This window comes from Numida meleagris, chromosome 1, assembly GCF_002078875.1.
Source record: "Numida meleagris isolate 19003 breed g44 Domestic line chromosome 1, NumMel1.0, whole genome shotgun sequence".
In the NCBI taxonomy this organism is placed as follows: Eukaryota; Metazoa; Chordata; class Aves; order Galliformes; family Numididae; genus Numida; species Numida meleagris.
The window spans coordinates 10,648,733-10,673,024 of NC_034409.1; positions in this window are offsets into that span (position 1 = coordinate 10,648,733).

The following is a 24,292-nucleotide window of genomic DNA, read 5'->3' on the forward strand; positions in this document are numbered from 1 at the left end:
AGGAGTAGGAAGCATTAATCTTAGATAAGTGACAGTGACACTACCACAGTCTCCAAATTCATTAAAAAGCATTTTGTGGAATAAAGGAGAGTTTTCATCAAAGATTCAGTGCATTTTTATGACTGTAATCAGTTTCCAGTGCTGTACTTAGAGGTGTCCTTATTTCCACTATAAACTTCAGTTTTGAAGGAGGTACAACCAAACATTTTTCTGAAGGAAAATGTTTCATGTAAGAGGTCATCTTAGGAATCCATTCCATTATTTCTAGGGAAAAATAAGTTTTTTTGTTTCTCACAGGAAATCAAAACAAACATGCTGTCTGAATTTTTTTAGGGATGTGATAAATTATGAGGACATTTTGGTTTCCAGTGAAGAACATCTTAAAAGAAACTGGATAGTGAATTAAGCCTGAAGTCAGCTTTTACAGGAATGCTGACACTGAGAAACTAAAAACAGATAAATTCCAAAAAGTTCAGCCAGCAATTTTTTTCAGAGATAGCCTATTTTTCAATACGAAGAAGATTTGTTATGTGTGGGTTTTCTATCAGTGGATGGCTCCAAACAAAAGGCAGCAATGAACTGACCAAGAATTAAGAGCAGGCCATTACTGCTCTGGCTAAGTTTGTATCAGCAGCCTGAACACAAGAAGCAATATAGTGCAACAAGGTTGAGAAAGAAGTCATAAGATTGCTAGGCTCATTGGAGGATAGGTTTATTAACCAAAGGAATATTTTTGGTTTTTTTTTTTATTGTCTTTTATAAAATAATTAAATCTTGTAATAACACCAGACTAAAATAACCAGGAGGGAATGGGTTCATGCGAAGGAGTATTTATTTTCTTGATGTTGTGTTATATTGCAGTGCTGGAAATCACCTGTTTCCTGCAATTCCCTGTAGTGGCTCAGATGGAGCCATGGGTTCACCTGACAGGAAGAATACATCTTCACTTCATGGAGAAGACATATTCTTATGACATATTCAAGTACAGTGTGAATCAGAGTTTCTGCTTTAATCTCAACAAGCTTTACCTTTTTTCCAGTTCTCTACCCCATCCTATAGGCTTGCATGACTGTGTAGAACTTAACTGCCTGCCAGGTTAAACCACAAAAATTAGTTACCACAATATATTTACCAGGTCTTCTCTAAAGCAATCTTTTAAATTGTCTTGTAGCTGAGTAGTGTCATGTGGCCTAGAAACTGGCCGAACTACAAGTGGAGATGTCCAGCACACTCCTGAAGGATGAAAACACTGGTTTACTGACAGTACATATTATGCTGGCTATGCAGACTGCTAATTAAATATCCAAAAAATATTAGGCTAATTTTAAATGGGAGGTCTAATAACAATAATGTGAAAATAGATATATTTACATAGACTAGAACTTTGAGGCAGGAAAGTCCAGTATAGACAGGTGAAAAAATAACGGCTGAAAACGAGTGTGAAAAGGTAGTGCTTAATTCCCAGGGTAATAAAATCTGTATGTATTTACAGCGATGTGATTGTTCAGATACAGCTCAGTTAAAGCTAAGTACTTTACAACATGGTAACCTTAATAGGTAAAGGGTTATTGGAAAATATGCTGATGGTGGCACTGGAGAGATAACAAACAACTTGAAATTGTTATAAGGATGTGTTGAGTAGTATTTGGAGACAAAAAGTAGTCGCAATGCTCAGAAATTAGTATGCAGATTGACTAGTCATGACAGAAATATAATTTAATGGAAGAGTTCCAGTTCATTCAATACTTCTTTTTCAGTAAAGATAACATTTTTATTCAGAGAGGGATACATACTAATGCAGACTTGAAAAGCAAATTGATCAAAACTAAAAAGAAGTAATGAAGAGGATAAGGAAGATTCAAATGCTACATCTGATATAAAATATTACATTTCTTTCAGTATTATAAATACTTATCACATAACTCTCCTCAGAAATTTAGGCCAGGTCTCAGTAAAGTGGTGATGGAGGAAAACATTAGTGTGTCTGTGTAGCTGACATAGAATGGTAATAGAAATATGCTCCAGATCCCTCTGAATTGCTAGAGGGATTGCACAAGCTCTGAGTCAAAGCAAAATGGGTGATTTCTCCCCTTATGTAGCGCTGCTGACATTATACAGTGACTGTATATAAAACATGCAAAATATTGATCCTATGGCACAAAAGAAGAAATAATGAGAATTCTCTCATGAATGCAGGACTGTAATTCATTTAAAGGTTTAACAGGAGTGAGTGCACAATAGAAGATCAGAGTCCTGTCTGATTTTCCTTTAGAGCTGTGAATCTAAATTCATAGCTGTCTGTGAACGGCACTCAACATTCAGAGGTACCTGAACCCAACACAGTTTTCTGTTGCGCTGTTGGGGGCAGGGAGAGCTAGGGACTCCTTGGGCACTGGAGGCAGTGGGGGCTCCCCAGAATGGCCACACATGGCCTGGCAGCAAGGGCCCGTCACTATCAGCCAGGAGCCCAGAAGGATGGGGCAGCTCTGTATGTCACTAGGGATGGGAACAGGCTGAGGTGTAGAGATAAGGATCAGTCTTGCTGAGGAGATCCAGCATCAGACACTGCCCAGCATGACTGAGCAGGGCCATGGGAACAGGAATGTGCTAAGGCTTGGCCAGGATGTCAGCCCACTGGTAGGGCCTGGCTCAGCATATGCACAATGGAGATACAGCTTGCATGGGACTCAAGAGCCTCAGATAACACTCTCACTGAGGGTTTACCTTTCTTCCATTAAAGCTTTCTTCAAGGTCATCAGACAAATGTGCTCATCTGAGTGCCTCAGTACACGCAGGTGACTTAAAGAGATCTGTTACCGAATTCCGGCAACCCCGCTTGTATTACTCTTGCACACTAAGAACCAAAACCCGGTCCCGGCCAGTCACTGCACGTAGGCATCAATATGATGAGCAGCAAAATGGCGTTTATTGTTAAAAGTTACAGAACTATATAGTATTTCTTATCTTTTACTAGACTGTTCCAGAAGCTCACACGGGCTACTGGCCAATCATATTGAATATCGCACTCTGCCCACTTGCTTCCAAAAACCCATATATGGAGTGGTCATGCAGTTTGTTATCAAGGCAAAAGGTACAGCCTCTGGGTCCTACGTCACGGGTTCATCTAAGTAGGTCAGCCAATAAGAAAATGCCATGGGGAAGGGCCTTCCATGTTACATCCCGAACGCTCCGTTTTTCCCCTAATACAACACAGATCCTAAGGGGTTTTGGATAAGAAGGACACTCCAGGGCCTTACCCACACTTTGTGTTCATATCTTAGCATCACAAGTGTGCACAACGTTGTTGGACACATTACTATCCAAAAAGTTGATATTAATCTTACAGATGTTCTCTAAATTGGTCATGACCAAAGAAAGTTATTTAAGCCTGGATTTCCACATCTCCTTTCGAATCTGTTCTCTCTCACATGGAAGAGTTCAAGGCTTACTGAGCCACGTACAGAAAGAACAAGTCAGGCATTTCAACCTAGTAGGTTAAACATGAAATGGGAAATTTTCAATGCCCATCTTCATCTCAGTGCACACCTGTATTTCTCTACGTGGAACGCACTCTGGATTAAATATTTTCCCAAGTATTAGACTAACAGCTCAAACGTATGCTTTCCTCTTCTGGGAGAAGAGTACTATTCACCAAAGTGTTGCAATTGTTCTCTCTGTTATGCTCTTTCTTTTCCTTTGTTTTCCTCCACATCTTCCATTTTACAAAGAAATTAACAGACAGCTTGACGCCAAGATTTCCAAATGCTCTGTGGTCACACATCTAGGCTCTCCACATTGGCAAGGGGAGACCTGAAAAAAAAAAAAAAAAGCCATCACTGACACTTTTTTTTTCCCCTCCTCCACACTGAAATACAGGAAATGTTCTGATTTGTCTTGTACTTTCCTGGTCCTGGGAACCCTGCATTTGATCGTGACTTCAACATAGATGACCATTACGCACAGTATCTTTCCAATATGCTCTGATTGCTATAATTCTGTGATTCTGATCAGCTTTGTTCTAAACTGGTATACATCAAGTGCTGCATGACCTTATTTCAGACCCTAAATAAACTTCCATGAAATTCAAGTTTGTGCCCCATCTCTGAATAATGAAAATCTGGACATAAATGCATACAGCTACATTTCAGGTTAGCATACGGTCCAGATGAAAGAGAGAGACAATTTTTAGACTGGTCTCTGAAATTTCAGAACCTGTATTCAAAACTTGAATGTAGGCAAATTGTTTAAATATTATGTCCTAAGTTTCCTTCTAAGAAAGGGAAGTTTCAAAAATTATATATTTTTAATTAACACACAGATATAGAAAGGATAAAGTTATAATGTCTGTTAAATATTAATCATTTATTTATAAAAATAAGGTCACTGGCTTCAATATCAGTACCAAGAGTGAGACAGGACAGATAATACATCAGAAATTCCCCTTTAAATTTTTCCTTTGTGTAATTTTGACATGCTTAATCTTCTGCAACAGTAACTCCAAATCTTCGTCTAGCTCAGTGTGTTGGGTACCTATGCTTATTATTCTTCCTTTAAATGGAAAACACTTCATTTTTGTCAGTATTGTATTTCCTTTGCCACCTCACATTATCCCACTTAGGAAGCAGTTTCCCCAAGTTCTTTGTAAAAGGCTCTGTTATCCATCTGTTTCTGCCCCCCTGCTCCTCCTTACATGTTCACACAAATAATTAATCAAGTTTTAAAATAGTAAAGAACCAAAACACACTCATAATGCACTAAACAGGAGAGCATCCCTTTGTTTTCCATATCAGCAGTATATTCTAAATTAATCATTCTGTATGTGTTTTTATTTTGTTTTGCTTATAACAAATTTCTTATCATAGAATCATATAGTCATAGAATTGCTCAGGTATGAAAAGACCTTCAAGATCACCAAGTCCAACTGCAACCTAACCATGCTACCCAACTCTAACAACCCATCACTAAATCATGTCCCCGAGCACCATATCTGAATGGTTTTTAAACACATTCAGGGATGGTGACTCAACCACCTCCCTGGGGACAGTCTTCCAGTGCTTAACAACCCTTTCTGTAAAGACGTTTTTCCTGATATCCAACCTAAACCTCCCCTGGTGCAGCTGTCACCAGTGAGAAGAGACCAACCCCGCTCTCACTGCAATCACCTTTCAGGTATTTGAAGAGAGCAATAAGGTCCCCCTCAGCCTCCTCTTCCCCAGACTAAACAGCCCCAGTTCCTTCAGTCTCTCCTCGTAGGGCATATTCTCCAAGCCCTTCACAAGCCTTGTTGCCCTTCTTTGGACCTGCTCCAGCACCTCAATGTCTTTCTCTCCTGAGGTGTCCAAAACTGAACACAGTACTCAAGGTGGGGCCTCACCAGTGCCAAGTACAGAGGCAGGATTACTTCCCCAGTCCTGCTCACCACACCATTCCTGAGACAAGCCAGGATGCCATCGGCCTTCTCGGCCACCTGGGCACACTCCTGGCTCATATTCAGCTGACTGTCCATCAGCACACCAAGGTCTCTTTCTGTCCGGCAGCTTTCCAGCCACTCCTCCCCAAGCCTGTAGGGTTGCCTGAGGTTGTTGCAACCAAAATGCAGGACCCAACACTGGGCCCTATTGAAAATAATACCTTGGCTCATCGATGCAGTCTATCTAGGTCCCTCTGTAGTGCCTTTCTACCCTCCGGCGGATCAGCACTCCCTCCCAACTTAGCATCATCTGCAAACTTACTGAGGGTGCACACAATCCCCTCATCAAGGTCAATGATAAAGATGTTAAATAGAAGTGGCCCCAGTATCAAGCGCTCAGGAACACCACTCGTGAATGACCACCAGCTGGATTTAATTCCATTGACAACAATTTTCTGGGCCCAGCCATCCAGCCAGTGTTTTACCCAGCAGAGCATATGCCCATCCAAACCATGGGCAACCAGCTTCTCCTTGAGGATGCTGTGGGGGACAGTGTCAAAGGCTTTCCTGAAGACCAGGTAGACCACATCGACAGCCCTACCTTCATCCACTAAGCGAATCACCTTGTCATAGAACAAAATCAGGTCTGTCAAGCAGGATCTACCATTCATTAACTCATACTGACTGGGCCTGATCCCCTGGTTGACCTTTAATTGACCCGTGATGGCTCCTGAGATTATCCATTCCAGCATATATATATATATGTGTATATATGTATAAAGTATAATATATATAGTGTATTTATATGAAATATAATATACATTGTGTAAATATATAGATATGCTATATATATTATAATTATATAGATATTATACATATATTATACTTTCTTAGCTATAGCAGATCATGTTTGGTGGTTTCCATGTGAATTAAAGACTAGGTATCTGAAAGTTCAAATCAATTATCTAGTTCAGCAAAACTGTTACAACTCATTTTCTGTAAGCTAATTGATGAGTGGCTACAGATGGTTCTGGGGTAGGTCAGAGTAGAATTTTATAGCCACACAGGTGGGAAAGACATGTTGCCTCCTGCATATTGTTCGGCAGTAACTATAGCATACTGTGTGCTATACTCAGAACAAGGAAAAGGGGACAGAAGGAACAAACTGGACTTCTGAATTAAGTACTTCTGAGCATGTCCTGACAACATACACATTTTTTAGAATATAATTTGTTAAATACATATTTCAGTGTTTATTTTCAAGGTCTACTCTGAATAAGAAAACTGATTAAAATACAAATTTGTACTGAATTTTTTATTACTAAAAAGTAATATTTCATTAGCATAAAAAGACCAGCTTTTCTTAGCCACAACTGAAAAAAATGATCTTAGATTTCGAAGTGACATTAAAAAAAACAATTTATAATTTATACAGAAGTAGAGATGCTGTTTTGGGATGCTTTAGTTTGGCTTTTGTTTGTTTGTTTGCTTTTACATTCAAGGCTTTCAACCTTTCTTAAAGTGTTCCAACCAAGTTAGAATATACAGTGCTGACCTTTTTAATATCATTAAAAGAAGTTCATGAAGCATGAACGCACTGCATCAGAGTGCTAGTGTTGTACATCAAAAGATAGCTTGACTTTTTTTATAGTTTTAATGCTGTAGAATAACTAAGTGCCTGGTTGCATAAACCAAGTCAGTACACTTTGTCCACATGTTGCATTCCGCTGATATTTTGGCTGAGTTTCTGTTACTAAAATGCCTTCCAGATGCCATCATTGCTATTACAAATCAAATCCAGGTTTAGAATACCTTAACTGGAAGGAAAAAAAAAGGAAAGAATAAAAAAATAAAGGAAAGGAGGGAAAAAAAAGTTTTAGAATCAATTCTGTGGGGACTGGCGTAGGTGTTAGGAAGCAGTGCATTAGTCACTGTCTCACACTTATATTTACTGTGATATAAAATCTAAGAAGTAGAAGAAACTGCTTTATCAGGATTTTATGATGCTTTGATATGTGTTTATACCCTTTATGGTTGCATAGTCCTCCTCAGTGGAAAACAGAGATTTTACGATTCTGATTTATTCAAATCATAGGAGTAGATAAAGTTAAGAAGTCGCATTTCCTTATAGTGGAAATGAAATAAAGAACAGAGATTTTTTTTTTCCCCCTTTAGACAATAAAACAAATGCAGTGCTGTTCAGATACTATTTTATTTTCAGTCTTATAAGTTGTACTCACTGCTAACCTTTACCAGGATATTAGGCTGATAATGCAGTGATATATCACAGTGGTGTTGTCAGACAGCAGTAAGACTGATGGTGGCTCTTGGAAAGAGATGAGTAATCCCAGATGTATTTATTCTCAAACAAATTCAAAGCAATAGTAACGAAGATGTTATATATACAGACTTCTTAAAGAAAGAATGGAATCCTTTCATCCACGCAAGTTATACCATGAAGTTATACTAAAGAGTTTGCGTGCATTCACTGAAGTTATGCTGCTTGTATAAAATAGTATTGGTTTTATGAATAGAGGTTACTCTGAAAATATTCTTATTTATAATGGATAATGCAAAATCAAAGCATATTTGAAAATGTCCCAAATTTTACTGATGAGGCCAAGTTCTATTACAAAGTGTTACATAAAAGAATGAAAATTATTCTTTTCTGAAGCATAGAAACATTCTAAGAAATGAATTTTTTTCATTACTATGATATGATATAGTTATTCTTCCTGTATGTGGTTATAATAGGTACATTAAAGATTACTTTTTTTTTATTGAACAGGTAGAAAGTTACTGTTTCCTTTCCTAATAGTAAAAGACTTCAGACCACACAGATTCAACTCTACAGAACTAACTTGGATCATACAAGGCATAAACAGATGAATCTGTATGGAAATCCTAATATTTGAGCTATTGTAAGTACAGCAATGGATCAGATGGCGCCACTTAGCATTTTACTTCAGATCAGGTAAACAAAGGGAGAAAGATGGTTTCAGTATTCTTATTTTGTCAAAGGAAGATAAGAGCTGAAAGAGCTGTGCAAAAAAAAAAAAAAATCACAACCGTTTGTTTCATTTAATGAAAAGTACTTCAAATATTTAGCATAGAAGGGGACTGGAAGCCTACCATTTTGCTGCAGCTTGATTCAACAAAGCATGACAACCTTCTAGGACATCTATCCTGTTTTTCTCATCATTTTCTGTGATAGAATGTCAAATCATAATGCAGTATGTTTCAGAGTTTAAAAGAGACATCGTTTAATAGTGAACAAACAGAAAACAAAGAAGTGTGATTGTCCAAAAGTTACTTTAAATTTGTAGAAATTAAGGCTGAGTCTGAATTGCAAGTCAAGGTTTAAACTGAATCATTGCTGACTAGAAACCTATGGAAGAGCAGAAATGTGATGACGCATGTATTCCAAAATCCTTCAGTTACCCACTTGTGTTTCTAAACTCATTTGGATAGACTTAAAGCAAACCTCATCAATAGTGTATCAATGTGGGGAAGAAAAAGAATGAAATGATAAAGTGAATTACTTAGAACATTCACTTGATATTGGGAATACTATAGTGCTTGGCTCGAACTAGGTAAAAAAATAAGGCCAACTTTCTGAAGATTTTTGGGGGGAAGAATGTTTATGCGTATATATGTATAATATGAATATTATATATATCTTTAATTCTCATTATATCTATTAAATTCTGCAGGGGAAGTAAAGACGGTTTTGTGATTTTCTTCATATCCTTCTTTTAATAAAAGAAAAAATATATAGTGAAAATTACATAGCCAACTATTACTAGGCACAAGAACAGTTACCACCTGATTTTACCTTACCTTTTGAAAAAGAGATGGTTACTCCTATGCAGGTCTAAATTCAAGAGGAAGAGGTTAAGCAAAAATTAAAAGCTTCATCTTGGCAGCCAAGTGCTAAGACAGAAAAATAGATCTGAATGGAGCCCCAGGATGGGTTTGCATATATAAGTTTTTAGTCAGTTCCAGATATCTCTCGAGACAGTCAGGGGAGAAGGACAGCTGCTTTGATCTTGCAGGTTGTTAACTGGGAAAGCAAAAAAGAAAATCTCTTAGTCTGAATGTGAAATCCGGGTACAATTAAACATATTTTCTTTTCCATATCTGTCTCTCTAAACCCAGAAATGCTGTTGCTGTTGTTTGGGACTAATGAAAATGTGTTGCTGATCATTTCAGAATAACCAGCAAATAAATTTTGTTTATCTAGTGGTCTCAGCTAATTTCTCAAGGTTAAAGGGAATTCTCAGTACAACCTTGTGGACTAGTTTAAATGCTAATCAGTAAGGACAGAGTCTGGAATAGTTTTATTTGACTTGCCAATAGCCTTTATCTTCACAACATGTGACAGGGTACTGGGAAGAGCACACTAGAGGTGAGCAGCAAGTTTCTAGCAGCATTACACATAGCACACTGAACCAGAAAGAGGCCTTAAATACCCACACCCAATGTATCAAAACAACAACAAAAAATAATAAAAACAGAAACAAATATTTCATAATGTGTCAGGAAAATCAGTCATTAAGCTGATAGAAATATTATACTAGACTACACACAAGTAACAAAATAAATATTTTTCAGCAAGAAAAACTTTGTTCACTTTGTGAATACAGAGATTTTCATTTTTGAAGACCAAAAAAAAAAAGAAAGAAAACAAACCACATTCATTCTTCTGCTCTCTGTAGAAGTTACCTTTATATTTCTGATTTTCATAGAGAACTGCTAATTCAGCCAGAGGTGGGTATGTTTAAACATCCCTGTGTCCTTAGTTCACTCTTCAAAAACTGAACTCCTTGGACCTGTTATCATAGAGGCCTGTTGTCATCCTGTCATGATAACAATTTTTTATTTCCTCGCATAAAACTAAGCAATTACTCTAAATGATAATTCCAAAACACTTCATTTTCCACATTAAATGAGTCATCTGTGAACACTTGAATCCAGCATCCCAAATCCTTTTTCCATTTTGAACTTGCCAGCACTTGCTGACTTTATTATCTAACAGAGTTATGTAGAATTCCACTTTCAATTTCTTAAAATTCTCTTGGAAAACTTTGAATTGGCCTTCACTTCGATCAGTAGCGGTCAGCTAAAGAATAAGATGGACAAGGAGAATTAATATAGCAATCATAAAGTTCTACAGAGGAGGCATGAAAATCAGCAGAGCAACATTGGATCTGAGGTAGAAATTGTAATCTAACTAGTGTCATTGTGAAAGTCACACGTGTACAAAGCCTGGGCTGGTGCATATTGACAGTGAAAAGCAGTGATGGGTTTGTGTCTGTAATGTAACTATTCCAGTATGTCATTCTTCACATGTTATATAACGTGGTTAGAAGAGGAGGCAGAAGAGAATGATTTCTTTTTAATTGACAGATTTTGCAGAAATTAAGCTTATGCTCATACATGGACTTATTCTATTATTATTTGTGATAAAATACCTTAATATAAATCATCTTTATTATGCATCTACAGTGATTTAATTATTCAAATGGATAACTTTTTCTTGCAGCTCTTCTGTTTAGATACTGTTTTGGACCTGACCAGAGCATACTTTGTGGCGTCTTACCAAATTGTAGACTTTTCATCTTCTTCTGTCAAATATGTGCACACAAACACATGTAAGTAGTATCTTGTCTCAGAGCAGATGGGAGAACATCTGTCCCTTATCTGTTTGAAGCTGTAAAAATAATGACAATCAGAACAGCAAGCTTAAAGCAAACTAGATCATACCTAAATTTGTTCTTAATTGTACGCTGAATATATAAACATTTATATTTCTTGATCAAAGTGAGTGCTATTAAGTATGAAACCCCTTTAAGTGTTTCTTCATTTCTTTCTGTTTGTCTTTAATAAACATTACAAAAAATCATTAGGTAATCAAAGATTACATTTTTGTTATGATATAGAACAAGAAAGTATCTTCTAGTGTATTAGGAGATTCCCGGAAGATTTATTAAAAGAGCTGAATGAAATTAAATGATTTCTTTCTTCACCGTGATGGCTGTCTGTACTGAAAATGAAATATAGCAGGCCTATATTTGTTTTTCAGCAGATCTTAATCACTTCTGCTCTGTAGCTCCTTAATTAGTGACAGCAGTGTTTTTTTTCCACAGCAGCAACTGAAGAGCCGTTCATGGAACAAATACTTTCTGCTATAAGAGTACTGTTTTTCTATGGACAGGTGGATCTTATCTTGGGGTGGAGGAAAGACATCTTTTGAAAGCTGCTGACCTACACTTCATTTAGAGATTTCTATAGACCAGTACATTAGAACACATTACATTTTTGTTCTCCTTGGGGCTTTTAATTTAATTGTAAGCCAAGATAGGAGTTCATATGGCTAAATACAAACATCAAGATTTAGAAGAGAATTTGTAATTCTAAGTTATCTGTAAATCCGTGTTAAATGAGCTCATCAGTTTAGTTGTTCTCTAGATGTTTAAAATTGTTCACTTAAAAAGCAAACTTATCCTGCTGATGACAATATCGGCTGATATCCTAACCTTCTGCTAGTGGATGCTGCAGTATAAAACAGCAAAAGGCAGTAGCTCTGAAAGCAATCAGCCTGAAAGTAGTTCATACAAAGCTAGAAGTTTGGTAATATTCTCAGCAAGATGAAGAATAGAAAACCACAAGCAATAAGTGAAGTTCTACTTCAATACATTCTACTTCCTCTCTGTTAGAGTTCTGGATTTGTGACAAAGCTAATTTTAATAGGAAAAAAAAAAGAAGCCATTTGACTCTCAACATAACCATATTACTCGCAGAAACTATCGTTTGTAAAAATTTATGGGTACCGACAATCTGATTTTTTTCTTCTCTTCATTTCTTTTTTCTCTTACGAAGCATGAGGTGAATCAAGTATGCAATTCAACAGAAAATCTCTTCTTCTTGATACTGTATATATGTCATATGCATTGCACAGTAAGGCAGTGGAGAATTATTTGCTGGCTGTTTGGCCTAAATTTTGGATGGTCGAATTGAGAGAATTTTTTAAACTATTATTATGTTTTCAGATTTATCTAACAAGAAAGAAAGGAAAATAATGATGTACTTGAGTTATTTGCTTTGGACTGATCTTCTTGAGAAATTAATTTTGCATTGTTAAATTTAATAGAAGCCCAGACGTTGACATTACTGGGTTTAAGATCAAGTTGTAGTAACGTCAAATTCTTTTTCTTCTTTATGTGTGCCTTTGGCTGGCAGTGATATCTGATATATTAAGATTGAACTGAAAAATAAAAAGAACAAGAGTAAAAAAGCCCCTTTGTCATCTTGCAATACCAATGAAATAGAGCTAATCCTGTTTAATGGGTCACAGATTGTGTCTCATCTCTTTTTTACAGTTCAGAAAACAGAAGTACAGCAATGTGAAGGATTAATGATGTAGAGGTGGGATGGAAACTTGCTCTCCTGTGGTCACAAGAATGTTTGTTGATTTGAGAAATCTTTATGATTTTACAACATAAGTATATTTCAGAAATTTTCTCATTATGTAATCAGGTGTTCTACAAACTGGTTTCAAGTTATGATGGTCCCTGAGAAGAAAGACTTAAAAGATTGGTTTGAGCATGGAAAGTTGACGGTTCCCAGTTTTGCTCTGTAATTAAAATCTTTATACCCCAAAGCCATATATTTAAAACAAGGTGATGCTCAATTTATTTTTGAGATGAAGCCATTTTCTTAGCACAGCAAGCCAGGAAGCAGTTTACCCCTAGTTGCAAATAAGGTGCTATAAGAAACAATTTCTCAGGCAAGAGATCAAACACCCTCGGTGCACACTAGGGCACCCTAGTTGCCCTAAGTATACTTCAGATCATTGCCCTGGCAGTCCAAGGTTACTTTAGATAAACAACCCTGCCTAAAATGAGATTTGTTCTTGTCTTACACAAGTGTTTTATTTACTGCTGGTACAGCTTGTTACTGGAAAAAGACATGACTGAGGACAGATCATTAATTTGAAGAGATAGCTTTTACAGTCCAAAGTTGTGAACCCAAGTTACTTTCTTCCTGGGCAGACTTGCTCTGTTTATGTTGTTATGGCATCACCAGAAGCATCAAGACCAAATCATCTGACCATTACTAGAATTGCTTGGGGACTTCAGAATTAGAAATAAAACTAACAATAGACCAGCACCATACATTCTTAGTTAAATAAATCAATAACTAAAGTAGCTCTTGCTATACTGCCTTTGGTTCAGAAATTCATACCTTTTCCATCTTGGTTATATTTTAATCTTTTCCTAGAACTAACGTTTCTGTGGAAGCATAGCTTAAAGGAGAGAAAAAATCTGCTTCTTAATGACTGCTTAAGAATTAGCAAAACCCTCAGCATTTACTCCAAGGATTTTAACAGAACATGAGACTAACTGTTACATCAAATGTTCTGGAGAGTAATAAGCAATAATTCATTGACAGCTGCAGCCTTGCTATCTGTGATGGAGACAGAATTAAAAGCATAGATTCCTCTGGATTAGTTTAATCATTTCTCAGTTATAACAAGGAATGAAGGAGACAACTGGCTAAGTTGATTTTTGTTTTTTATGAACGTCTGGGGCTTCTGGCCATTCTCACTGTAAATGATATTTGATCCAAAATAGTTCACATTCTGCATATGAAAATAATAAAAAAAATCAAAGAGAATAAATAAAAGATGATAGCAACAAAACAAAGTGACATTAGGAAAGAATTAACTGTTTGAACTATTTGAATGAGACTAGCTTACTCTCCAATTCAATGAGATCCTGCACTGTTCTCTCCTACAGATTTTTGCCACAATCCTTTTTGAAGAAAGACCCCGATGGGAGGAAACTGTGCACCTCCCCCTTGCTGCCTTAAGACATAGAGTCAAGCAGGCAAACCAGAAGGTGAGGACTGAAACAGGGTTGAGAGTCGAGATGTATATAGTCAAAGGACATGTATGATAATAGTGATGCTGATAAGACTGTTTAAAAATGCTTCACCCAACAGATTTCACTGTTTGTTGCTAGAAGTCTGACTTTTTGATAGTGAATATTTTTGGGGGATTCTCCATAAATATGAAAGAGCATTTTCTTGTTTTGTCCTCCAGAGAAAAGCTGAACTTTTACACAGAAGTAAATGATAATTATCTTGAATAATGCACTGAACAATATGAGCCTTTGGAAGACGAACATATCTGAATTGGGATGATCAGTATTTGACTGCTAGAGTATTTTGAATTGTAAAATATTTTGGGCTTTTTGTCTCCATGTCTCCTGTCATTTATTTCATTACAAAAAGGATTTAACTCCAAACTCTGAAGAACTCCAACTTTTCTTCTCCCTGCTAATTTCCCTTTGCTCGGGATTACTGATCTTTCAATATCTTCTTACCCTAAGACATCTTCTTGAAAGTAGAGTTATGCAACTATATTTAGATTTGGACTTGTCATATTTTCTCTTTCTTGATAACTATGGGACATGATTTAGTGACGGGACTTTATTGGCCAGTTTAATGGTTGGAGTTTATGATCTTGAAGGTCTTCTCAATCATAGATGATCCTATGATTTTATAATAACAGTCCAGCAAGTATATTTAGAATTTTCCATTTTGTGGCAGAAGCAGATCTTCAGGGACAACTTCCACATATATTATTCCACTCTTGGGTAAGAAAACTTCAGTGAGAGGAAATACTGTGTCCCTCTAAAATGTATGAAAACAAAGCATTGTGAAATTCTAGGTTTTTTTATTATTATTTAAGCAAGGAAAATAGATCCCATATTTTTTATTTGAGCTAAAAAGAGGAAATGGTTACAAGCTACATCAAAAGAAATTCTAATTAAATAATAGGAAAATTTCCCACTGAGGGTGCTTAAACATCAGAACAGGTTTCCCAGAGCAGCTGTGAAAATTTCTGTCTTGGTCAATACTCAAAACTCATCTGGATAGGACCCTGAACAAACTGTGCAAACTTTTGAAGTTGGATCCAACTTTGAAGCTGGTCCTGCTTTGAACAGGAAAAAATTAGTATGGAGCAGATGACACAGAAATATATTCCAAGATGGACTTTTTTGTGATTCTATGATTTTATTCAATTTATCTTTGATGTGTCACTAATTAATTCCATTTAATACATATAGGTACCATTACAACAATATATTTGCCATTTGCAATAAAAAATCCAAGTGCTTACTTACGACTGTATTCTACTTTTTCTATTGTAACTCCCACCTACTCAATAGATGGCAGTAGTAAAATTTGAAAATGAGATTTTCGAAACCAATGCACAGTCTATGATCACTATTGTTAAATTAAAAACTGAATCTATAAACTCTGGAAATAGGATAGTATCATTTTTCTGAGGGTAAGTTATGCAGAGAATACGACCAAAACTATGTCTTCACTTTATGTTTGGAACATTAGCTACAGTTCTTTCCATCTTCAAATGAAAAATAATTACACATTCATACACATGGAAAAATCTAATAATTATAACGTGAAAAGATTTTAACATTAAAAGTATGTGTTTCACACATACAAAATAGAAATAGGAAATGACTAAAAATAATTATTCTTACATGCTGGGAATACAGATGAAAGCAGAAGAAACCCACACATTCTTTTGTGTGTGATTCTTTTTGGATGAGTAATTCTATTATTATTTACCATCAGGATTTACAATGTGTGTTTTAAATTTGGTAGATTATTTTAGCCAAACTATCCCTCTGAAGGTAGAGGCAGATTTCATTCCTATCACTCCCTACAGATGAATCAAATATTCTTATTTTACTTTTCTTATATTTTATTTGCAACTGTATTAAAGTGAGAGAAATAGATTCAGTAACCTAGTGAGTCTCTCGATTACTTGCAAATTCAGAGCACATTACTCTATTTTGAAAATAAATCCTTGTACTCTCACGTCCACAATATAGCCATATAAATGGATATAAGTGAAGTCTTTTTACTCACTGTTGTAATTTCTAAGACCAAGTAATGTACTGCTGGAGCACGCATTTTCACAGTTTTTCTCTTTGTTTTTCCTATAAAGTGTTGAAATATTTAAGTTTGTGTTTGTTTGTTTATTGTTATTTTGTTTTTTTTCTCTTTTCCGAGACCTGTTTCTTAAAACCTCTCCGCTATCCCAACCTGTTTAAACCATATGTTGATTTAGCCTCTATTTTGCAATTTCTCTGCTAAGGTGATTCAAAATTCCTCTTCTGCATCCTTGATAACTGCCTGGTATTTAATCTCAGTATTGTGTTTCAGTAAACCTGACATATTTGCACCTGGTTTCCCTATTGGTATCATTCATGCAGGTGAGAAACACAAAAGGATTATGAGCTAAGACACCTGTTAGGCTTCCCTCTCTCTATTTATTTGAAAATTGGCACATTTCTGTTTGACATGTAATCTGCTTTCTTTTTCAAAATTTCCGTCCTCTTGACACATTTTCTCCCTCCCCATTTCCCCTTTCTGTATCAGAAAGCACTCATCACAATAGAGACACAAAAAAATACATCAATAAAAAATTCTGCTAGGGTATACATGAGATTTAGAAAATTTCAGAGCAATTTTTGAAAGCAGTACTAGCAACAGTACTCACTACACCAGTTTTAAATTTTATTTAAATTTGTATTATCATTATTATCATTATCACTACCATTATCATCTTCGCTGTTCTGATTATTGTTGTTATTACTCTCAATAATGTTAAAAAAAAAAGGGAATAGTTCATGTAACAGCTAGCAGTAGTGATTTATACTTCATGCTTATATTAATTACACTATTTCATTCTTCCTATTACAAGAAGTAATGGAGAAATTCAGTTTTTTAAAAATACAATTTGGTTTGCATATGCAGTGAATGCATTATTATTTATACAGCTCACTAAGGTTTACATAGCCCATTAAGTCTGATGGATTTTATTTTGAGCCCCCCCAAAAAATCCATTCCTTGAAATAAAAATGATTCTTTATATGTTAATTTAATTTTTTGCTTCTATTTATACTTTTGTGCAGTACAAGCATCAGGGAGCCTTAAAGACCACATTTTTTTTACAAGTCTTATGGCATTTAACTGTTGACCAATTAATTCTATCAGAGATGGTACATATCACAGCATATATAATTTTTTGACCCTCTCTAAATCAAGTGGAAGTATTTGTTTTACTTGTGGGTGAGCTTTGGCAGCCCTTGGTCGCCCTTGAATCTTTCATAGTTTTCATGTGCACTTAAAAGCAACAACATAAGATTAGGTGGCAGTTTTTCCACATGATCTTTAATGTCACCTTCTGCAAATAGCAATAGAGTCTGTGGGCCTAAGTCTAGTCTGCTCAAATGATGTGAAATTATGTGTTTGGGATCTGCCTTGTGCTTCAGAGATAAACGTATACATAGAATGAGTGCCAGCAAAACAGCATTTCTGGTTAGAACATGGGAACATTCAAAGAATTTTGATGAGAAGCATGCTTTCACACACTTTTCCTATACTTCAAAAACATTTGTTCCAAGGTATTTTACCAAAACATGATGAATCTGCTTAGCATGGAGATGATAGCAAATGAAGTGGAAAACACTGGTTGAATACTTGAAATCAAATATTCTAAGACATTTGAGAAAGATCAGAATGACCTAATTATGGGCCTAAAAACACTATTTATAAACTCATTTCAGATAGTCAACTTATGGTCAGAAATTTTCTTTTCTGTGTTCCAGTTTTTCTTTTCTTTTCCAGGAGTAATTTCCCATGTTTCTATCTTGAGATATAAATAATACCGTGCAGGAATGAATCTTTCCAGATTTTCTGCTTGTGCAGAAAACAGTTTGTATTTTGGGAGCACTCAAATGCAAGCATACACACAAAAAGCTAGGTACAATTTGAGCTTTTTATCTCAAAGAAAATACAGAAAAAGATGTTGCTCTTGTTTGACATTTATGAACGTCTTAAACTTGTAAGATATTTCTAGTGACAAAATTACTGCCACTATCGAAACCATAAAATTCATAGAATGGCTTGAGTGGGAAGGAAGTTAAAGATTATTTAGTTCCAATATCCATACCAAAGGCAGGGTTGCTACCCACTAGACCAGGCTGCCCATGGCCCCATCCAACCTGGTCCTGAATGCTTCCAGGAATGGGGTATCCACAGCTTCTCCAGACAACCTGTGCTAGTCCCTCACAACATCCAAGTTGATGATCCCTGTGGTCTCCTCTGGACTCCCTCCAAGAGCTTCACCACATCTCTCTTCTGCTGGATGCTGGAGACCCATATGGGATATTCACAAGGGCAGTATTTCTGATGGGCCCTCCCAGGGGCAAAGCAGAGCAGAGGGAAAAATCCTCCCTCATTCTATTGGCCTCTCATCTTTTGGTGAATCCCATGATACATATGGCCTTTCAGGCTGCAAGCGGACACTACTGTCTCATGTCCAGCTTTTCATCCATCTGGACCCTCAAGTTCTTCTCCACAGGACGGTTCTCAATGATTTCTTTTCCCAGTCCATACTCATATTGCCCTGACTGAAGTGCAACCCTATGCACTTCGTTTTGTTGGACTTCATAAGGTTCACAGAGGTTCACTTCTCAAGCCTGTCCAGGTCCCTTTGAACGGCACCACTCATTCTGATGCCTGCAAACTTGCTGAGGGTATGCTCAATCCCATTTTCTGTGTCACTGATTAAAATGTTAAAAGACCACCAATCATAAGATGTACTGAGGGACACCAATAAACAGGGTGTTTATTCCATTTGCTTGACTTATTTTCTTTGCTTTTTATATGTCTATAGTATGTTTCAAAAATGCACTTAGTTTATGTCTGTTTGTATTGACTACAGGATAAAGAAATGCTATTAATTCGAATTTCATATTCTGCTTCAGGCTTCTCCTGGATTAGAACTTTTTTTTAATTTAAGTGCATGATTAAGCTGATTATATTTGTTCTGTTTTATTTAAGCAAATAAATATTGGACAGAACCTCCAACAGTAAATTATATTTGATATAACATCAACTGATATTGTACATGTAGTGCCTTAAAACATTCATACTGAGCAACTTTGTGAATATCATACAACAAAAGTTGAACATAGGTAACCACAAGACAGCAGAGAATTTCATCCACTCAAATCTGCCTCATTCATCACATTACATTAGGAATTGATTTAAGATGCAGTAAGCTGCTTACTCCAAAATACTCCATGCCAAAATATGTTAACCTAAAAATACATCTGAATCCATAGTATCTATTAATAGGATGCAAGTGTGATATGTAACATACAACATTTAGATTCTCCCTAATGTGAGACAGATTTTAAACTACATCCCAAGTATGTTTTGGATGTACACATGCCTCATCACGATAAGCAAGTGTTTTTAAAAAGTCCACAGGCTCTTGACATCAATGAGATTACTTGGCATGTAAATCAGAACAGTAGAGGTCCCAGGAGTTTTTATGAGGCACAACATTCTATAAATTGGAACATTTTTATGTAATCCCACCATCTGCGATGAGATCAGATAAAAAAGAATTACCTTCAGAAGTGTCACTTCCCAGTTTTCAAGCAATGATCTACAGTCCAAAATAAAATTAGACTACCTTTTTCATGCTTACATACCATGATTGATTTCTTTCCTTATAAAATTGGTTCAAAAACAATTTACAAATATTAAAAAAGGAAGCAATATTTGAATTGTCATAAAATTTTCCAGTTCTTTTAAAAAATCATCAATATCTTTTTCCATGAAATAACACATTATTTGAAAATATGGAAATGCATTCGTGCTTTTTGCTTGTACAACACTTATTTGTAGAAATTGGACTAGTATCTTTTTATTTCATGTAAGCTTATTGAGCTTGCTCAAAAAGATATAGAACTGAAGGAAATTATTTTCAATTCAACAATAATAGTCTTGAATAACAGGATTTTACATTGAAACTGCTGTAGTTACGGTAACTTACGTCAGCCACTGATCTTGTCTTATAAACAGTTTGGATCTACAACATAATAATAGTGTATATGTTCATTTTCGAAAGAGACATTCATATGCTTGACTTGGAACACAAGTAGATATAAAACTAACAATAGATAGCATAGCAAAAGCATACTAGGATGTGTTATGTTGTAATGTCAGGATTCAATACACTCGACAACAGACACTGTCACATAGGCTGTTTCATCCCTTTATATCAGAAAACAAGCGACTTTCACTCTCTCTGAAAAAGTAGGAGGAGAATGTATAAGTATCATAAGTGAAAGAACTGCAATGTAAGTAATGATGATGTGGCTGGAATTGTGCTGTTAGATTCTATCTGAAACAAACAAAATTATATTTTGAAGAATTATATACCAGCTTACACAGAGGACTTATGGTGGACTTTAAAGATGAAACAAATGATGAAACAAAGCTTTGTACATAGAATCAAGGAATGCGAACTCCTGATATTGAACCTTTTTAATAATATATAAGTAATTTTCTGCATAAACTAGTATCAAACTTTAGTATAAACTCATGTCAGTGTTAATTAGCTTATATTCTCCATTGTAAAAGGAATGTTCCTGAAGCACATTCTTCTGATACACAAACCTTGTCTTCTGCTATCCATCTAAACATATTTGCAGACAGTTTTTACTGATTTATACTCTTACTCTTTCCACAAATAATGTCTTCACTCATCTTTTGCTTTTAGAAGGTGAATAAAATACTTTAGTCTTACTTGAACAAATCAGATCTCCATGCTAGAAGTCCTTTCTGCCTCTATTGCAGTGTGAAATGCTTTCCTCCAAAGAGTAACCTGCTAGTACATTGTGCAGCAGTCCTCTACTCTGGATGAAACTTGAGGAGAATCCTAAATAATGACTTCATAGGAATAGGGACACAGAAGGTGAGCATTTGTGTGGACATGAAATAAGTTCCCTATCTAGAAAATTGGACGAACAAGCCTGCTGTGTATCTTCCATGCATTTTAGATAGCATTTAAATAATGGATATTTTTTTTCATGTGGCTAAACCTGGACTTGTAAGTAAAGCATTTCAGCTCAACCGATTTACAGAATATTGTTGGTTTTGATGCAGTATCCACACCACATTATCTAAAGGTTTCTATTTTAGAATACCTCTTGCCTGTTTTCAGAGTATCTAAATGTTCATTTTTAAGAGTATCTTCAAGGAATTTCTCTTCTGGATTCATTTTCTCTGAAGGAAATCCAGTCTTCCGGCTTCGAGGCTGCTCTAGATTGCAAACTTCACCACTAGAGTTGTGACAGCCTAGAGTTTCTTCAAAAGTACACTACTGATTCTGATTAAAATGACAGTAGATTCAGTCACTGTGCCCTTTTCCTACAGTAAACTATTGGTGTGGTATTTATCTTGCAATTGATTCTTGATATTGTCAAGGTTTATGTCTTGCTGTATAGTATAGAATAAGCCGCATGTGACACTTCTGAAAAAACAAAAATCTTGATCTTGAACCAGTAATATGTTGCTGATGGTCTGAATTAAAATGAATAATGAATATAATCTGAAGTAGAATTATGTGAACAATAATTTTTTCTTCATTACTTGCAAATATGTCATGAATTTCCTGATATGCTTGTAAAAATGGAGAGCTCTTCTTTGATATTTTTTTTCATTATTATTTCACTCTTCATTTGATCAACAGCTATTGGTCAGCACAGCAGGGGTGGAGGAACAGATAATATAATGCTCTGTTCCAAAGGACATATGCAACTCCTTAACAAATATAGTTAGGCCTACATTGTAACATTTAGACACAGTCCACATGTAGGGTGTGGTATGGATCTGGATAAGACTGAAGCTTCTTGGCACCTTAAGTCCTTGTTTTACAGTGACTCTATACAGTTTCCAGATTTCTTGGAATTTCTCCTGGAATTCAGAGTGAACTGGATGAGGGGGAACATGTGGAGATATTATTCCTTGCATTTATATCAGCATCACAACTAAAACCATGTTTACTTTCTCAGGGAAAAGTTGGCATATTTTGATCATTACTGGAATGACAAATAACAGGGTTCTAGAGCTTTAATCATAAACATTGCTGCTGGTGTTTACAAACCTACTGTGAGAGCACTGTCCTTTGTTCCCTCTGACAGGGAACTGTTAGGGCCTACCTGTGTATTCAGCAGCATGGAAGACAGTTCTCACTCACAGAGATAACTGCAATTAACAGGCAATTCTGCAATGGACAGAAAAGCTGATAATACTTTACGATCTTAAAATATTGTTTCTCTTTTCTCAGAATTTTCTTATTTTGTAACCTCTTTTGCTGGAGTCTTTAAAATGCATGAAGTATATTCTGCAAAGTATCGTTGAGATCTGGAGCACAAGTCTTACAAGGAGCGGCTGAGCAAGCTGGGATTGTTTAATCTGGAGGAGGCTCAGGGGAGTCCTTATCACTCTCTGCAACTGCCTGAAAGGAGGTTGTGGCGAGGTGGGAGTCAGCTTCTTTTCCCAGGTAGCAATCATAGTACAAGAGGTAATGGCTTTAAGTTGTGCCAGGGGAGGTTTAGGTTAGATGTTAGGAACAATTTCATCTCACAAAGGGTAGTGATGCATTGGAACACACTGCCCAGGGAGGTGATGGAGCCTGAAGGTGATCAAGAAAAGGGTAGATGTGGCACTGAAGGACAAAGTTTAGTGCGTATGGTCATGATGGGTGAACTAGATAATCTTAGTGGTCTTTTCCAATCTAAATAATTCTATAATTCTATGATTTATGTCATAAATATCTGCACTGTGTCTCACATTAAGTTCTTTAGTCTTGATTTTCAGCATGAGGTTGGGAATATTCATAAAACTTGGAGGGTAATGTGTACCAGTCTTTGAAATATTCTGAACAGGCCCACCGTTCTGAAGGGGAAAATTTGCCAAATCACTAGGATTTTCCCAGGTTATTTAGCGTCAATATTTTGCATCACTAATCACATCTTACAAATAAAAACCATTAAAACAAATTTTGCTTTTTTATATTTATAATAAAGAGTAACATCTTTAAAGCAGTACTACTGAAACCAGTTACTTTAGCGGAACTCTATGATCAACAGCCAATGTACTCTTTACAAATCCAGTGCGTATCTATCTAAATTTCTGTGGTGATATACATGTGGCTACCTGTCATGTTTGTCTGTGACAACAAAATCCTATCACCATAGCAAAGAAAAATGTTTTTGCATTTACTGCTGATGTTACAGATACAGGTAGTGGTCATGAAAGTGTGACATTACCTAAGGAATCAAATGGAAGAGCCAGCCTACTCCACATGAGCAGAGCTGCAACTGCCATCAAAGACTGTGTAAATTGCAGCACCATCTTGGTCGATGAAGGGTCATTTTTAACCATTAGAGCAGTGATTGTACCTGAATAAAAGTGTAATTAAACACAGAACTCAGTGAAACTAGATTCATTATAAAGAATCTACTATAGGTTTACCTATGCTCACCGCTTCTAGAAAAAAAAAACATGAAATTTGTTTGACTGTACATGACAGAAGCGATCATTCTTTATGTGATTTCATTACTAGCCAGCTTCACAATTAGGCAGACGAATGCACATGAGAATAGTGCAAAGGACAGCTATAATGATGTTACAGAGTCCCCGCTGGAAGAAAATATATTGATTTGTAAAGCTTGCAGAAGGGACAGATGATTGTTTTTCCTTAGTTTTCATAAAAAACGTGGAAATAAATTTGTCAGTCAAGGTTTAGACAAGTACCTTCATCCAAGCCTCTAAGCGTTAGTACACCATCCAGATCATATGTGGTTTTGGTTAACCTCAAATTAAAAGGAATTCCTTCTTCTTCAATCTAGTAGTCTAAAAATATAACAACAAATAATTCATCCTTGAGACACAGAAGTAAAGAATATGAATGATCTA